The sequence below is a fragment of the Neophocaena asiaeorientalis genome, unplaced genomic scaffold (assembly GCF_003031525.2).
Source record: "Neophocaena asiaeorientalis asiaeorientalis breed wild unplaced genomic scaffold, Neophocaena_asiaeorientalis_V1.1 scaffold143, whole genome shotgun sequence".
NCBI lineage: Eukaryota > Metazoa > Chordata > Mammalia > Artiodactyla > Phocoenidae > Neophocaena > Neophocaena asiaeorientalis.
In genome coordinates this window covers 3,364,119-3,382,650 of record NW_020175536.1, presented here as the reverse complement: position 1 = coordinate 3,382,650, position 18,532 = coordinate 3,364,119, and the positions used below count along the sequence as shown (strand labels likewise).

General features: G+C 49.9%; 1 long non-coding RNA gene across 1 annotated transcript in view; it reads right to left on the bottom strand.

The window, feature by feature from the left end:
- Positions 1-18,532, bottom strand: part of LOC112390347 (uncharacterized) — a 64,630-nt gene that overhangs the window by 45,824 nt on the left and 274 nt on the right. The gene's annotated exons all lie outside the window — the stretch shown is intronic.

Sequence of the window (18,532 nt, the reverse complement as noted above, 5' to 3'; positions counted from 1 at the left end):
CAGCAAGATCCTTTTTGACCCACCTCCTAGAGAAATGGAAATAAAACCAAAAATAAACAAATGGGACCTAAGGAAACTTAAAATCTTTTGCACAGCAAAGGGAAGAAACCATAAACAAGACGAAAGACAACCCTCAGAATGGGAGAAAATATTTTCAAGTGAAGCAAATGACAAAGGATTAATCTCCAAAATATACAAGTAGCTCATGCAGCTCAACGTTAAAAAAACAAACAACCAATCCAAAAATGGGCAGAAGACCTACATAGACATTTCTCCAAAGAAGATATACAGATTGCCAACAAACACATGAAAGAATGTTCAACATCATTAATCATTAGAGAAATGCAAATCAAAACTACAATGAGAAATCATCTTACACCAGTCAGAATGGCCATCATCAAAAAATCTAGAAACAATAAATGCTGGAGAGGGTGTGGAGAAAAGGGAACCCTCTTGTACTGTTGGTGGGAATGTAAATTGATACAGCCGCTATGGAGAACAGTATGGAGGTTCCTTAGAAAACTAAAAATAGAACTACCATATGACCCAGCAATCCCACTATTGGGTGTATACCCTGAGAAAACCATAATTCAAAAAGATTCATGTACCAAAATGTTCACTGCAGCTCTATTTACAATAGCCAGGACATGGAAGCAACCTAAGTGTCCATCGACAGATGAATGGATAAAGAAGATGTGGCACATATATACAATGGAATATTACTCGGCCATAAAAAGGAACGAAACTGAGTTATTTGTAGTGAGGTGGATGGACTTAGAGGCTCTCATACAGAGTGACGTAAGTCAGAAAGAGAAAAACAAATACCGTATGCTAACACATATATATGGAATGTAAAAAAAGAAAAGAAATGGTCAGAAGAACCTAGGGGCAAGATGGGAAGAAAGATGCAGACCTACTAGAGAATGGACTTGAGGATACGGGGAGGTGGAAGGGTAAGATGGGCCAAAGTGAGAGAGTGGCATGGACATATATACACTACCAAACGTAAAATATAGCTAGTAGGAAGCAGCCGCATAGCACAGGGAGATCAGCTCAGCGCTTTGTGACCACCTAGAGGGGTGGGATAGAGAGGGTGGGAGGGAGGGAGATGCAAGAGGGAAGAGATATGGGGACATATGTATAACTGATTCACTCTGTTATAAAGCAGAAACTAACACACCATCATAAAGCAATTATACTCTAATAAAGATGTTTAAAAAAATCATCTCAAGATAATTATACAGTCATTGCATGTGTGTAGGCTAAAAGTATTAATGTGTCCAGTGTGTAAATTTTAAATACCTGTTTCTAAAATCCTGTTTCAGCATTTCTTCATTTTTTAAAATACTGGGCCTGGGCACTTGAGAGTGGCCATGTGGTTATGAATAAGGACTCCTCAGAGCTCTGGTCCCAGCAAATGAAGCAAACATCAGCTACCCCACTCCAAAACCAAAAAGAATAGGAAAATCTTGGAAAAATTCTAGCTAAAATTAGGGTTCTTTAGGGTCCTTATGGTTCATCCTCTCCCTCTTGCTTTGGAGGAGGGAGTTTACAGGAGAGGTCAGTTACTAAGGCTCTTAGGGAGGGGACAGTTTCCCAGGCCTCTGCTCCTATAGCTGAGGGCTGATTTCTCCAAGTCATGCTGGTTTAAAATAAAGACAGAACATGTGTAGAACATGTGTTTAATATTATAATAGATTGCTTATGGTATCACATAGTTTCTATATCTGCTCAGAATTCTGTAAGAATGAGATCCAATAATTGCCTTACTGGTTGCTTCTGAATTGAATTTCAGGTCTAGAATGCCATTTTCTTTTCTCTTTTTTTAACAGTGTCATTTTCTACATAATGAAGGTAAATTAAAACTCAAATTAACTATAAAATAAAATAAAGACAGAAAATAATAACCTGTTCATTGAGTTCTGGGTGACTTCATGTACACTGTGTCATTTACATCTCACCCAGCTCTTTTAGATATTATTATTATGCCCAATTTATAGGATACAGACTCAGAGGTTAAGTAAAAAGCTAGAAAATGGCTGGGAGGGAAACTAGGTTGGGTCCAGCATCCAACTAGGATGTTGCCCCCAAGCCCCACTGCATACCTGCCAGCGGGGACAGCACTTGAAGGGGGCATGATTTCACTTTCAGAAGACAACTGATTTTATTTTTATTTATTTATCTTTTTAAGTTTAGTTATCTATTTATTTTGGCTGTGTTGGGTCTTCGTTGCTGCCCTAGTTGCTGCGAGCAGGGGCTACTCTTTGTGACGGTGCTCGGGCTTCTCATTGCGGTGGTTTCTCTTTGTTGCGGAGCATGGGCTCTAGTTGCACGGGCTTCAGCAGTTGTGGCGCGTGGGCTCAGTAGTTGTGGTTCACAGGCTCTAGAGCGCAGGCTCAGTAGTTGTGGCACACGGGCTTAGTTGCTCCGCGGCATGTGGGATCTTCCCGGACCAGGGCTCGAACCCGTGTCCCCTGCCTTGGCAGGCGGATTCTTAAGCACTGCACCACCAGGGAAGTCCCCAGACAACTGATTTTAAATAAACGCCTCCTCTGATGTGTCCAAAACTTTCAGAGGAGGCTATGGCGTATGCTACCTCAAAGTCTCAGGTCTGTGATGTCCCTTAAGAATCCCTGTCCGTGAACTGGGGGTGATGAAGTCTCGCTGGGAACATCAGGTGAGGCCATGTCTGTGCAAAGCACCCAAAACTCCAACACATCTACAAATATAAACAACCTCGAGCAGCGGCATTACTGCCGGGACTCTGTAAGCAGCTTGGGGGAAGAAACTGCAGAGCAAGACAAAGCAAACGCATACCCCAAAGCTTGTATTTCCTTCTCAAAAATGTAGGGAAAGAACAGAGTACTGAAGATAGAGGGATATTCAGGTGGACAGCCCGTGCACGCAGGGGAGGAGGTTTAAATGACTCCATCACCACCTACATTTTCTCATGGACCTCACCCCCTCACCGCGCTCACCCAAGGTCTTAGGCAAGAACACCTAGAGCAAAAGAGTGAAACGGGAGACAAATCCAACAAAGAGTAAAAATTCTGAGGATTCTGTGTCCAGTTATTTCAGAGTGATAGCCTAAAACATACCTCCATTTGCACCCAGAAGCCCCCTTGAGTTGGGGGGTCTGCATCCTCAACACCCACGGCTGGCCCCTCCTGGGAGGAAGGTCACACCTTGCCTCACAACAGGCCCAGGAGCTGCTACCACACTCCCTACTCCCAACTGGGCACGTCTTCCATTCCCAGGGCTCCCAAGACCAGTGTGGCGTGGTACAAAAGGCCAGACTCTGGTCAGAAGGACCTGGGTTCAAATCTCTGGCCCTGTTACTTACACACCGGGTCTGTTGGCAAGTTACTGCATCACTCTGGTTCTGTTTCTTGACCTACAAAACGGGGACAGTAATCCCCATTTTCCAAAGTTGTTGTGAGGATTAAAAAAAATCATGTACCTAAAAGGTTCAATCAGCAACTAGCAGCTCTTACTAATATAAACAGAAGCCAACCGGCTCTGGGTACTACCTAAATTTCATTCTTTAAAAGAAAAAGATTTCATGAAGTTAGTGAGGACTGACCATTTTCAGAAAATTCAAGGAAGCAGCGTGGGAAAACTACACTCCCCTGGCTTCTGGAAGGTTTCTGAAACCTCTCCACCACCGGCGCACCTACAGGAACGGAGAAGTGGCTGGCATGTCTCCCTACCTCCAGACTCTTCACACTTTATAAATATACAACACAACTGACCAGAGAATGCCCGTTGCCAACCTCCTGGGCAAACAAGTCCAACAGGATTTGATCCGGAAATTAAATGTCCAGGCAGCCCAGCCACACTCAGTTCAAAATAGATCTCCGTGACCTACTTGAAAACTACACTCCCCTGGCTTCTGGAAGGTTTCTGAAACCTCTCCACCACCGGCGCACCTACAGGAACGGAGAAGTGGCTGGCATGTCTCCCTACCTCCAGACTCTTCACACTTTATAAATATACAACACGACTGACCAGAGAATGCCCGTTGCCAACCTCCTGGGCAAACAAGTCCAACAGGATTTGATCCGGAAATTAAACGTCCAGGCAGCCCAGCCACGCTCAGTTCAAAATAGATCTCCGTGACCTACTTAGTCTTCTAGTACCATTCCCAAAGCCAAAACCAAGCAGGCGGTGAGATGGGACCACTGACTTCCGCAGGGCCCTACACAGAATCCTTGGCTTTCCTGTCATTTGAAATGTGCACTGAAACAGTGATGGCTCAAAAAATTATCTTGGGGGTAGCCAGACAGAAGCCCTAGCTTTAAAACAGCTGATTCAAGTGGTTGTTAAAAAGCAAAGAGTCCCAAAGTCATGCTGACAATTCACCCCCCTGACCAGCCCCTATGATGCATTTTCATTCATTTAGACAAAGGGCTACCACCTCTCTTGACAGTTGCTTTGCAAGCTACCTATCCCTCACCCTCCCAGATGTTTCTGGAGTAGCTGCGTCTTCTCCAGGACACAGTGGGCTCTTTGAGAGCTGAGACCCTGTCTTCTTTATTGCGATAGTCCACAGTGTCTTGCATAGCACGGTGTCTTGGTGCAGGAAGAAGCAAGCACTGCATCCACCGTAAGATGGTGAGAGCCTTCCCTCACCAGCAACAATCCTCCAGGCCCCACCCACTCCTGTGTTTGTCTCCTCAAGATTAGGGAATAGAAACAGACAGACTGGTACTTGCTGTAAAGACGAGGAAGACAGACAAAACTAGGGAAAGTTGCTGCATAGTTTCAACCACCATGTGGCTACAAAATGACCTCCTCCGTTACAATTCATGTCACTAGAGGGATGTGAGTCTTGGGGAGGTTGTGGGGGGGGGCGTGGACCAAGGACCTTGGCAGAGTCACATGCCAGTAAAATCCCAGAGCATGCCAACATACAGGCAGGCAATGGGACCCTATATATCACCAACTAAGCAATGGTGGAGGAAGCACGCTGATGGCCCCAACCAAAGAAAACAAGCCAAAGCAATCCTGCCACTCTTCACATCCAAATCCTCCCTTCTCAAGTCTCCGGGGTCAGCCACAGACACTCCTCCCCCCACCACTGAGCACTCAAAATTCCCATCCTAGACATTTCCTTGGTAGACCTTCAGTTTACTTAGCGCTTTTCCCCCATCATGACATTTAATCCTCTGCAATCACGGGAGGCAAGCACAACAAGCATTTTTATCACCCACTTAGAAATACAGAAATTGAGGCCAAAGCATGTCAACCACGTGGTAAAATCAGGACTACAGCACAGAACTTCTAACTCCAAGTGCAATGCCCTTTCTCTAAAATCACCCCACACCGTGCGCCCAGACCTGAGAAAGCCGGGTATCTAAGCTCTAGGCCACTGCTCCTTCCACTGTCCCCCACGGCTGAGCACCTGCTGGAGACAGAACTCTTAACACACAGGCCTCGCCCCCCTGCCACCCCATGTACACACACGCTTCCACGGTTCGAACAAAGACAAACAGGATTACAGAAATCATCAACCCTGGTGTCACTTATGTCAGTCACTCGTGCCCCGAGCCAGGCTCACCACGCTCCTCCCTGTAAAAACGCAAAGCCCAACCCTAGAGCTGTCAAAGGAGACACACACACGAGACACACACAGGTTTTCTGCGATCAAGCGACGATCATGGGGCAGGGTAAGTAATCACAGACTCCAACAGCCACAAACCAGAGATCCCAGACCTCCGAGTATCATCGCCCTGCATCCACATCCCGCCTCTGGAACTCCTTACTCTCTGTGACCTTAAGCAGCTGTGTTTCTCCAAATCTCAGCTTCCTCATTTATAAAATAAGGAGTTTAAAGAAAGGACCTCACGGTGAATGTACTTCATGCCACAGAGCTTAAAAATGGTTAAAAAGGTACGTTTCGTAGATTTCACCACAATAAAATAAAATATGTCAGCATTTGTATTTTTTTTAAAAAGAGAACTTTACAGGTTCATAGTGAGGATCAAATAAGAGTGTAATGGCAAGTTCTGACAGTGTATAGCACATACTGGATCCTAATAAACAGCTATTTATTATTTGTAGCAATTTTGATAGCTTTTATTATCTAGACAATACATGGAAAATGGAAACTGCCGAAAAACAGAAAGATAAAAAACCTCCTGTAATACCAAAATCCAGACACAACCACTGAAATTAAATTCTTTGTAGTGTTTTTCTAATGCAGAGACATTTCTTAAATTTGGAATATATAGACAACTTTGTCGTCATGATCCGTTCTTTTCTGCCTTACCAATAATTGCAAAAACAACTCTCATGACAACATCCAGAAATACAGGCACTTTGTTTAGCACAAGGATCAAAAGTTGCATGAAACTTGAGACGGGAACAAGGAGCTCACGCTGAACAGCTGGGGACACCTGCCCCCGGAGCCAGGAGGGGGGTTCACATCAAACCCCCCCACCTGTTCCTCCTTCCGCCTCAACGCTCACCCAGAAAGCAAGACCCTGGGGGTCTGGCCAAGCAGGACAAGGGCCGCAGGGAAGCTCCTGGAAGCTCCGCATGTGCCAGGCTCCCACTGCCCTCAGGGAGCTCCCACCGTAGGTGCAGGCAAATCACCCCAGGACCTGTGCAAAGGGCTGCGAGGAGCACAAGGAAGGAGACACGTGTGACGACCATGTCATCCAACCCCTAGGTTAAAGATGCCCCAAGGCTGCAGGGATGAGACCAGTCTCGCTGCGGGGCCAGGAGACTGAGCTCTCAGGGTCCTGAGCTAACTCACAGATGCCCAGTTTAAAAAACCAAAACCAAAACCAAACAAACAAACAAAAATCAGGGCCCATATCCTGTACTTATGTACAAGCACTTCTTTACCAAGTGCTTGAGAGCCGTCAGCACAGAGACAAAGGCCACCTGGGCACAGGACAAGTAGCCTGTTCTGCGAGAACCCTTGGGGCCCTGCCTGGCTCCCACTCTTGGGCATGGCCTCTCTGCCTCTAATGTGGAATCGAGGCCAGACTCCACAGACTCCTGGGGACGCTACCTGATTCAAAGTTTCCTGTAGCGTCTGGCAAACAAGGAAGCTCTTCTGCTGTGCTGGGGAAGCACCCTCAGAAAAGACTCTGGAGAGGAACTACAGTCCCACAAAACACACTCTAACGCTCCGTCTCTAGCCCGGCACAGTCTGCCTCACTTTCATTTCGCGTGGGTGTGTGTTTTGCCGGGAGGCAGGGGTTAATGAGTGACTGGTGCCCAAAGGCAGCTCCTGAAATCCTACAGAGGAGCAGCTGCTCCCAGCGCTGGGGAATTCTATTTCCATCTCTGCTTACACGTAATTATCTTCTAAAGCGGTGCTCCCCGGAGGGGCGGCGGCGCCAGGGGCCTCCCGGATCACCTCGCTGGACGGGCTGCTCCTGGCACCACCCTCGCAGGCGGAGACCGGGAAGAGCGCCTGAAATCAAGGCCACCCGTGGCCCGTTCCTCCGGAGCCCCAATCACAAACATGCCAGGCCCTTTCCTTTGGAGGCCTAGGGAGGAAATTAAATGTGAGCCAGATAAGGAGATTCCCTTCAGCTCTGACGCCAGGGAATCCAAAGTTATGATTCCCCCCAGGACCACGCAAACCAAACTGGCACGGGCCCCGGACCATGGGGCCAGCCACACCTGGGGTGCCTTCTTCTCTGTAATGACGGCGCTCGCATCGCAGGCCTGAATGTTTTTATAGCAAATGTGAATGAGAATGTGAAACTCTGCAGGCCAGTGACAAAGTGGGTGGCAGAGAGGGCCCCGGGCCGAGTGAGTGCAGTGACTGCCCAACAGGTTCCTGGGCTCTCCACAGGTGCTTCTGCAAGTCCCTCCCTGCCCTGTATTTTCCAGGCCAAGTGAGGCCGCTGCCCGAGGCGGCTGACTCACCTCTTTTCACGGCATAGTGACTTGACCCACAGAAGGATGCGGGGAGCCGAGCGCACTGAGCTTGCACTGACCTCGCACTGACCTCAGCACTTTCTAAGTCTGCCAGGTTGAGGAACACCTTCACCGTGGGCACAGCGCTCACCAGATGGCCCGGGGCTGGCGGGAAGGCGCAGCTCCCACCAGGGCTGCCACGCGTGCCGGGCTTCCCAGCAGCCCTGGCCACCCCCAGCCTTGTCTACTTTCTCTTCTTCATGCTTGTGGTTTCAGTGTGGGGAAGCGGGTGGGTGGAAAGGCATCCAGAAGGAACAGAGAACCGACTGGAAAGGGCGGTGGATCAAGGGTCAACAGAGCACTGACGTTTCAAAAAGAAACTGCCGAGTAACAATCACTGCAAAACATCTAGGCGCACGGACGAGGCGCTGCAATGGCAATCTGAACTTGGAAAAATCCTTGACGAGCTGGTCCACACGCCAACGCTGCTGTCGGCATGCTCGCAGACTCAACAGTGGCTCCCATCTCGCAGGGAGCAAGAGGCCAAAGCCTCACAAACACACACACACGACTTCCACGTCACTGTCCCCATACCAGCCTGGCAGGCGCACATGCCCACCTCAAGGCCTCCGTGTTTGCTGTTCCCTCGGCCTGGACCACATCCCCTCCATACCTCAGCTCCTCCACCCCTCACCCCTCCTCCACGTGGAAGCTCAAACACTACCTGCTCAGCAAGGCCTGCCTGCACCACCTTTCAGCACCTCACCGACCCCCTGCCCCAGGCACTGCCCGGACTTTTCAGCAGCCATTACTACCTCGCATACCGTTCTGGGTCGGACAGCGTCCCCGCAAATCCACGTCCACCTGGAACCTCAGAATGTGACCTCATTTGCAGAGAGGGTCTTCCCAGAAGTACATAGTTAGGATGAGGACACACTGGAGGGGGGTGGGCCCTCATAAGAAAAGAGGGGCCACAGACACGGGAAAGAGGCCGTGTGGTAAGGGAGGCAAGAGAGCAGAGCTGTGCAGCCACAAGATCCAGGCACCAAGCACGCCGGCACCACCAGACGCTGGGGCAGAAGCAGGGAGCAGGCCCTCCCTCAGAGCCCCAGGGCGCAAGGGGGTAAGGTCCTGAGGTTTACGCCATCCGGTTTGTGGTCCTTTGTCACAGCGCCCTAAGAAACTAGGACACGTACAATCAACTATAACCAGCTACTGTCTGCTGCCCCTCAGGAGAAAATAAGCTCCAGGAGAAGAAGATTTTGACATCCTTTGCTTGGTGCAAAACGCCCGACACATAGAATAGCGTCCAGCTGAATAAAAAAATGTATTTGCTGAACAGCTCTTGAGTGAACAAAGCCAAGCCTAGAAGGGAGACAGGGGTGCTATACCCACCCCACAAGAGGGCAAAACCGAGGGGCTAACGTCCCAGCTCTGCTCAGAGACAGCAGAGCCAGGACCAGAACTGAACTGGGACCCAGCCTGCTCCTTTGAGAAGTAACCCTGAGCAACTCCAGGTGCCGAGCAAACAGCTGCTATATGCAGCACTCCGTGAGCACGCGTGTGGAGCGGAGGGCAGGCAGGGCAGGCTCCAGGCTCACCTGTCCTCGGCAGGGCCGTGACCCCGAACCACGGAGCTCACCGGCTCTCAGGGTCTGCATCTGCAAATTGAGGGTGGATCACAAGCCAGGTCGACCTGCTCTCCAAGGAGCAAGCAAGGCTTGTTTTAATCTGCGCCGCTTCTGCGAGGCCCTCTCAGACCCCGGGAGCCAAGGTGACGTCTCCGTGCCACTGATGCACACTTAGGGCAGCACCTCCGGCACGTACCACGTGCTACTCTGAAACCTCTCTCACACCGCAGGCCACTTGATCTTGCTTTCGTAGTTCACTTCCACACACACTACTGGACTCACATCTCTGGCCTCTGCACCTGGCATTCTGTAAGCCCTGCAGTCTGCCCAGGCCCTGCCTGTGTCCTCGCCAGCCAGCTCTGGTCCTCCCAGGCCCGCAGACCAGGCTCCTCCACCAAGCTCCACTCCCAGGAGTGAGGTTTCCTTTTGCCCACCTGCGCCTGGGTGGCCTGGGCGGCTCTGGAGCCTTGAGTACAGTCCTCCCCACACTCAACCCCAGGTCTCTCCAGTTTAGGTAAAAACCATCAGCAAACAAACCAGGGACTTCAAACGAACCTGCCGTTGTACGTGCACGTGCGCACGGTCGGGGGTATGAAACAAGCACAAACAGCATCCCAGGGCCAGCACTGTTAGGGCTGTGACTAGGCAGAAGGTAAAGCGTGAGCCAGGCAGACCCAGGCGTGAGCCCCAAGCCCTGCCCCGCTGTGGGTTACACTTCCGTTACCTTCCCTGCACTTGAGCGACCTCAGCTCACAGCGAACTCAGTAGCAGCAGACAGCAGGCTCTGCAAAGCGCCCAACACCGTGCGCTTCTCTTTTCCTGCATCTTGAAATGGGCAGCACGTGGCCCGTTTACCCTGCTTGGAGAGCAGGGTAAGCAGCCTCAACCTCCCAGGGCTTGGAGACCTGGTCCCACCTCTGCTCTGAACGACCAGGCCCGTAGCCGCACCTCAGCTCTCAGGGCCTGGCTCGGCCTCCTCAAAAACAAAAGGGAGAGGCAGCACGAAGGATCCCCAGCACCCAATCTACTTAAGAAAAGGGAAGGCCTCTGCACTGGGGCCTCGTTGTCTCACAGCAGGGCTGGTGTCGGAAGAGGACATCAAATGTGCTCTCCTGCCCAACCTGCCACCTTCGCCAGCTACCCTCCCACAACCCCAGCTGATCCAGGTCTGCCTCTGCCCTCCTTGACATTTGTTACTAGAGGATGTGCATTTTTACATTTAGCAAATGTAACGCTCATTCATGCATTTAAAAAACACTTATTAAGGACAGGAGGACACAAATAAGCGTAGTAGTTGCTTACAACTAGGTAATACGCTCAGAGCTTTACAAACATTACTCTCTGAATCCCCGGAACAACCCTGTGAGGTGGGTACTGATATTATTCCTGGTTTACAGGTGAGGAAACCGAGGCCCAGGGAGAAAGGATAACCGTGCTTAAGTCACACAGCCATAAACGACGGAGCGGGAGCTGGAAACGATCCTAGAGTCTCTTCACCACCCCGGGCTGCCCCTCCATCACTCCTTCTCCCTGGCCCTCTTGGAACCACAGGTAAAGGACGCTGTCATTCAGTAAGTCAGAGCCTCCCAAAACCCACTGGGCTGCTCAGCCTGCAGGGACGGCCCAGGTGATGGCCTCCAGATGTGTCCTCTACCAGATCAGGCCCCTGGAACACCTTCTAAGGAACCCTGCTCAGAGACAAACCATCACAATATTCCCATAACAAACCAGGGAAGTGGGGCACGGATCACCACACTGCTGGAAGGAAAGCCCCACCACACGCAGAATCGCGCTTCACTACATGCATGGAGGCTATTTCAGAAGCAAGAAAGTCTGATTTTCCATCACATGATCCTTATACGTTCCCCCCAGTTCAGCTCACCAGCCTGGAATCCCTGCCTTGGCTGTGCAGAACAGAACTGGTATCAACGTGCTGCTTCTGGCAGGTTACACCAAAATTATAGTGCTCTATTACAGTGCCCAGCCTCTGGGAAAAGCGGAGAGAACGTGAAACCAGGAGCGCTGGCTTCCAGGGCCACGTTGCCACCCCGGGCGGCAGGACACCCTGAGCAGAGCCTTGGTCCTCGGGGGCTCAGCTCCCTCATCCTCCATGGTTATGATAGACACCTCCCCCCGCCCCAATTAAGATCCGGAAGCCAAACGAGTCTCATAGCCATACCAGTGATGGATGAAATGCCTACTAAACACTGTCCATTTCTATCACCCAGCAGAATGACAGCCTGTGGGAAAATGGGCAGCCTCATACACTATTGGTAGTTTAAACCAGTACAACCCTGGCGAGCACAGTGTGGGGACTTGCTGTAACAGTTTAAATGAGTAGAACCTGTGGCATACTGATTCCACCCTTAGAGAAACACACGCATGTGTGCATAACAGCATGTATGTATGGAGATATAATAGCAAAACTCATGAGTCACTTTATATGCCTATCAATGGGGGACTGACTCATAAATTACGATATATCTATACTATAAAATGTTTTGTAGACAAATTAAAAGAGAGAAGAACTACATGCAAGAAAAGATCTACAAGATCCATTATGTGAAAAGATAAAATAATGAAACGATATATATCACGCAATCAGATTTATGCTTACAAAAGGAACAAAACTGTACGTGTTTGCGTCTGCACAGGCTGATGGAAATTACAATTCGTTAGTGCTGAGGACCCAGCAGGGAGGCGGCACATGGGGGAAGGGTGCCAGAGGAAGGAGGACTCTACATCAGCTGTTCACTTCTCCACTATTTGGATGGGAGGGTGAGGTGCAAGAGCATAATATATTCATGTATCCCCTATATCATCTAGAAAAAAGCCATCGAACTGATTTAAAAATAGCACCACAGCCACCGAAACAGGGTTTCGTGTTCTGGTGTGAAACTGACAGAGCAATCTGGACAAGTTTCGGTGCCACACTCCAAGGTCTTCCCAAGAGTGACTGATAAAGTTCAAGTGCAGTCTCTAAGCCACAGATGACAAGACTGGATCGGGATCAACAGGGAAGAAGGGAAATCCCGGGTGCAAGGAAAACTTTGGGGTAAGCTCTGTGGAAGCTGCAAACCTGTCCTGCCCTGAACCCGCTTGGATCCAGGACGCACTTTTCTGAGACTCTCCTCCCTCTCACCTCCATAGGATGAGAAGAAAGTAAAAACCAGATGAAGAGAGAATTCCCTTTCCCGTAGCAGAGAGGAGGCCACCTGCTGTCGCCAGCAGAGCTGCTCCCAGGCGAAGCCAAAGGAAAAGCCCGGCCAAACTCCACCTTCCCGACAAAGGCACTGCGTGTCAGGCTCCCGGGGCTGCAGGGACAGCCAAGGCTGGCAGCCTGAAGCCCACCCATTCGAGTCCCTCCACTTCAGCAAACAACCAGGCCAGCCTCTATTCACATTCAACAGTAAAATCCAAACTGAACCAGGATACAAATCAGAGGGTTCTTCCAACAGAACAGCAACAAGGTGGGATGAGGAGAGATAAATCAGTGGTATCCTGGATAAACATATAGCTACTATTTCTGCTTGTCCATAGTAACACTTCTGTAAATTCAAACATTTGATAAATACCCTTTTTGGCTTCCTAGTAATAATTAAAACAAACACGCAGCCCAAACACGCACGCGCAGCTAAACATGGAGCAAAAAGGAAAACAGAGGGGCTGTGCTTAGGACATGCTGCTCAGGAGGCAGCCTGACAGTTGACATCTCCACACAAAACGCTCTCCTCCCATTAAATAGGTACCCTGTTAGTGCGCCACACTCACTGGGCATTTCAACAGTCCACGGCTGGGGGCTACCCACAGGTCAAGGAAAAGAAGTCCCATCTCGGAGGGAAAGGGGTGACCATCGAACAGTAGGGGAGCGGAGTCCTTGTGCAGTGACTCACCGCAGAGATGGCCGTGACTGCGGACACCAGGAAGCAAGCAGACCAATAGAGTAACTCTCAGCCTCCTCTCCATGAGGACGCAGCCCAAGCAAAGCCAGAACCCGACCAACTGGCCAGAGCCCAGCAAGAACAAACTATCTGAAGGGCACGGCTATTATGCACTCTGGAAAACGGACGCCTGGCAAGTTTCTTACAGACTCTGGCACTGACTAGGGGAGAGGGCACGGCACCAGCACACTTCTGATGCGGCAGTGGTGCATCCTATGATGGGGACAAGCGGACGCTAGCAACCAGGACCAACCGTGTCCCCTCGCTCTGACTCCGGTTCTCCTGAGTATGGCTCAGCTCCCCACCGAGGCTGCACCCTTCAGGGGAGGGTGTTCTCCCCTGCTTGCAGGGCTGGCCACCACTGAGAACTCGCCCACCTCCACTCCCCATTCCCGACCAGCCCCTGCATGCTTGGTGACCACAAGTCACCCCCGCCTAGAGGCAGATCAGCCCTTGGGGAACAGCCCGAACTGAGGACCACAGCCACTGTGGTCCACTGGGTCCACCAGGGAACTGTGGGGTGCCGACTGCACCCCAGGGAGACTTCCTCCTTTGGGGGCTTTTCCCCTTCAACAGTTTCACTCTACGTTTGAATGTTCAAACCAGCACTTCTCCGAATGGGGTCTGAGAACCTGACTTCCATCCTGAGATGCTCCAGGAAAGGCAGAAACTAAGGCCAGGGAGGGTGGGCAAAGACAGGGGAAGGCGCTTTGGGGTTTTCCTCAGGCATCTTTCTCTGGCTGTCATGAGAGACCAAAGGAGGCAAATTTGAGTTTCTCCAGAGATGCTTGCAGTCTACAGACAGTATCTCCACTACCCAGTCTGTGAGGATGAGAGGGGCGACAGGGAAGGGGTGAGGAGAGAAAAGAGGGCTCGACTGCTCGTCTCTCAACCCCAGTCCAGAGCACTGAGCACCATCCATGCTGGCCCGTTCCCTCTGCTGCATCACCCCTGCCACCATCTTAACGTCTTGAGTTCAAGCCCTCATCCTCTCTCATGCCCATTACCCCGACGGCCTTGTCTCTCTTCAGGGCATTTCATAGTCCACACAGCCTACGGAGCCAGCCTTCTAAACCCCAGCCTCCGGACGGAGTCCAACCCTGGCAGGGTGGGCGCGACTTCTGCCTGCCCAGGCTGTGCCGTCACAGAGATCACAGCTGCCGCTCGGACTGTGACACATGCCACCCCGCCCCCAACTATGAGGATGCACAGGCTTCTGTTTCCTCATCTGTGCAATGGGAATAACAGGATTGCCCTCCAGAGCTTCTACGGGGGTTAATCCAAGCTGAGGAGAGCCCGGCTCTCCAAGAATGACCACGACTCTCCCTGTCCCCAAGCTGGCTCCAGACTCTCTGCTCTTCACCACCTCGCGGTGCTACCTCCTCGTAACGAATGAATACGAGTAAACGCAGAAGAAGGCATATCCGAGATCTAAAAATGAAGGGGCATACATATTAGGCTACCAAGATGTAGAGGACACCAAAATTAACTCATTATCAAAATAATGTGAGAGGAATGAAGGGATGGGAAGAGAAGGAAACATTACTTTGGAGGAACTGCTTTTAAAATAGACAGCTCTGTGATTTTTTTTTTAAAGACTTCATTTTTTTCCAAAGATTTAGGAAGATTACATTTCAAAAGCTCACAAAGGAGACCCTTCTGGGTTTTTTAAAAAAAACTATTTCTTAATTAATACCTTCAGAGGACTAAGAAGTACTTTTATAGACTGACTGAATCTTAATAAAATTCTCAAAGAAATTCTGGCATCAGTCACAACAAACACCCTCCTGGAATTTAATTTCCTTTTCCGCATACAACTTACTATGGCAACTCATTTATGATGCCACCACAACCAGTCAAAATCTGCTTGGAGCATAAAAACTTCCAAGCCCCACAAGACAGCCTATAGCACTCGATACAAATTGGCCCCATATTTAGCCAAATCCTACATCTAAAAGAGACTTCCCCCACACCAAACTGTCCAGGTTTTACTGGCAAAGTCAACTCTTCCATCTCCTTCCCAGCCCACATCTGCACTGCCCTCCCACCTTATACTATAGCTCTAACAGTGCTTCCTACCAGCTCGAAGTCCCCAAACTCAGTGTCTTTTCCCTGTCTCACAAAATGAATAAAAGAGGAGAGAAGGGCACACAATGGGCAAAGGGGAAACTAGCTACATCCATCTTCAGCCTCCTACCAAAGACGTGTCCCTTCTGGCTTCTGGCTTGGTTCAAGTCCCTCCTTTTAGATGACGGTAGGTCCTAGAATATTCACTGCATGTGCTGAGGATGGGGTGGGCAGCTAAAAGCTAAAAGAATTATTTATAAGTACAAAAATGTACTTTACAAGCCTTTCTCCCTCAAGGACAATTCCTACTGGAAGACTTAATCCCATTATCCCAAGTGCCCATGGGCGAGGGGAGAGAAAGGGCTGGATGCCAACCGTCACTGAGCACCCACTGCAACTCACAAGTGCATCTCATTTAATGCAAGGCAGATACTATCATCCTGATTTTACACACGGGGAAATCGGGCTCAGAGGGACCAGGCGATGGGCTCAGCATGTACACCAGGCCCATCAGACATCAAGACTCACGGACTCATAAGCTTTACCCTAAGCACCTGGGTGTCCCCAGGTGCTTAGGGTAAAACACTGTCCTAGGTTGGAGGGCGCTTTACAAGTTTCCATATTGCTTTTCAGATACGAGATCTCATTCAATATCACAGCCCTGTAGGATAGTTAAGAATTACTTTTCCACTATTGTAAAACACTGTTTGGTTTCAAAGATCATCAGTAACTTGTGAAAGCCAGTGGTAGCACTTAGAGTTGTACCCTGTCTAAGCTTTGTTTCCTCACCTCACGGTCCCTGATCAATGGTAGGGGCTCAAATGACAACTATTATTAGCAACATGATTTTTATTAATTTAACAGCCCTCAGCTAAAGTAAAATTTATACACACACACACACACACACACACACACATATAAACTACAGATATTTTAAAGATTCAACTTAATTACCTGTTAGAGAGGATATAATTTTACCACTACCTCAAACTTAAGAGATAACCACTAACTGTAGCTGCCAAGAAACGGACAGAAAAGGATTACTGAACATGATGTGGTCAAACCCAATACGGATCTTGACAGCTACTAACGGAAGAGAACACGACAGGAGCATTCAGTTATGATAAAACACACAAAAAATCCTCCTCTCCCTCCAGCATCATGGCTTGATCATGAATGTGCTGTTTGACCCAACCATGTCATTTCAGCTCTGTGGTGACCCTCAGCATCCAAAACGAGATGGTCGGCAAGTGACACAGATGCTCTAGTGAGAGGTCGCCCAGGAGGTCTAGGGAATACGGGTGGGGCAGATACATTATTACCTTGAGCTATTTTTAATGTGCTACATCTAATGCACTGTTTGCCTCACTTAATTTTACTCACTTGGAAAGAAACCTGGGAAGTTCAGAAATGCCAGATGCAACAGGGATCAGCTCCCCACTTCTCAAGCTAGAACAGAAACGATGACAGAAGTGTGTTGGTACAAGGATGGCAGCATCAGTCAGACAGGAGGGAAATCTAGGCTACTATGGCAATGAGAGATCCTGGGGAGGTTCTTCGAGAAAGGCTGAGCCAAGACCCATCCAACTGAGCATCTACTCCAGGCTTGAAGGTTCAAACAAAAGAATAAAATTCAGGTCCACAGATGAAACATACGCAATTTTTTTAAGCACAGTTAACAGCTTTATGGTAATGACAGCTGGACAGCCATGTACACTAACCGCCTGCATGAGAGCAATATCCATACTGTAAATCTAATACCAATTATTATTAGTTTTGGGGTTTGTTTTACTTTAGGCAGCCTTTCTTGCTTCTTAGCTGTGTTCAGTCCACCCTAATTTCTTTGTAATAGGCTGAGTTTGATTTTGTGTGGCCGATCTCGACTTACAAGGAAAAAGATGTCAGTCTCCCTTAGACACCTTCTCCTGCGCCATCAGACTGTCTAGCTCTTTATTTATACCCTATTTTGCAGATAAGGAAACTGAGTTCCAGAGAGGGGAAGTGATGCATCCAAGGCCATAATCCTTGCTAATATATCTAGGACTAGCACAAGGGCTCAAGGCCTACAATGTAGATCTCCAGCTCTATCACTGTTGCAAATGACCTGGCATACTTGTGTCGTGAATACGAAGTTTATTTGGAAGGGGAAGAAAAAAAAAAAAAAAAGCTAACATGAGTCATCTCCTTTGTCAAGGGGCACCACACAGATTGTTCTAATAAATCATCCAGCATCTCCAGAACCACTTGTTTCTGAAATAGCCAACCTCAGTCCCAGAGAATAAAAGGCCATGTCTTACGCCCCTTCAGGATACCCACGACCCTGTGAGCAGACGCGCTGCAGGGCTTTGGGGATCTGCTAGCCCAGCCCAGGGAATCCAGACGTTGCCGGTACTGGAGAGGGAATGGGGTGGGTGGGTGGCTAGGGGAGGGTCAGAGTTGCGTTTTCTCCCGGCAACAGTTATGATTTCATGCAGCCCAATCTTACTCCCCTGGGAACATCTAAATATCCCATCCACTCAGGGGTCCCTCCTCAACTTCCCCAGGACAAAAGCACTGCAGTCTGGGAGGTGAATCTGGCAGACCGGGAGGGACGGTATTTGACCCAAGCCTTAGAGGAAGCACCGCTCCGCTCCCTCCTCCACCAGTTACTGGAACTCCCCACCGGATCTTCAGACGCCAAGAGGCGTCCCCCACTCTGAGCCCGACCCCTCTTTCAGCGTCTGCCCCAACAGAGGCGCGAGGAGGCAAAGCCCACTGCCCATCGCTCTACCCCGCCACCCACTCGCCTCCGGTCCCCCCAGTGGCCGCCCCCCGTGGGCCTCCCTCCCTCCTCACTCGCGGGGTCTCCGCCGGACACTTGCCTGCTCCAGCCCGAGAATCTGAGCGCACCCCTTCCTCTCCGCCCGCAGAGGACCCGCGTCTCCCGCCTCCGGCCCAGACCCCCTTCTCCCCGCGTCCCTCCGCGCCCCGGGTGTCAGCCGTGCACCCGCACTTCCCGCCCGGCCCGTTGGG